The 269-nt window shown below is 43.5% G+C and overlaps 1 protein-coding gene across 1 annotated transcript in view; it reads right to left on the reverse strand.

Annotated features, from left to right (window-relative positions):
- LOC119590937 (protein sidekick-1-like) overlaps positions 1-269 on the reverse strand; it is a gene marked incomplete in the record, with an annotated part of 41,331 nt that overhangs the window by 16,160 nt on the left and 24,902 nt on the right.

Raw genomic sequence — 269 nt, forward strand, 5'->3', positions numbered from 1 at the left:
GCCGGCAGTCGATGCATTTCCTCACTAGAATCGACGTCATTGCAAGAACTCAACACTACCAACTTAATTTGCAACAGTAATCAAAGCTTGTAAATGGAGCATTTGTCTATCATCATCCCAACAAAGAAATCTTTATCAGGTCTGATTACACTGATCGAGGTAATTAACTTTGTAACTAACTTTAACTGGTCATGCTACCTTTAAGGGGAAGGAGGGTGGGAAGGCGATCGTTGCTGGAGGAAAGCGGGAAGTAGTGAGGGAGGAGGGTA

Source organism: Penaeus monodon, chromosome 28 (genome assembly GCF_015228065.2).
Source record: "Penaeus monodon isolate SGIC_2016 chromosome 28, NSTDA_Pmon_1, whole genome shotgun sequence".
Lineage (NCBI taxonomy): Eukaryota > Metazoa > Arthropoda > Malacostraca > Decapoda > Penaeidae > Penaeus > Penaeus monodon.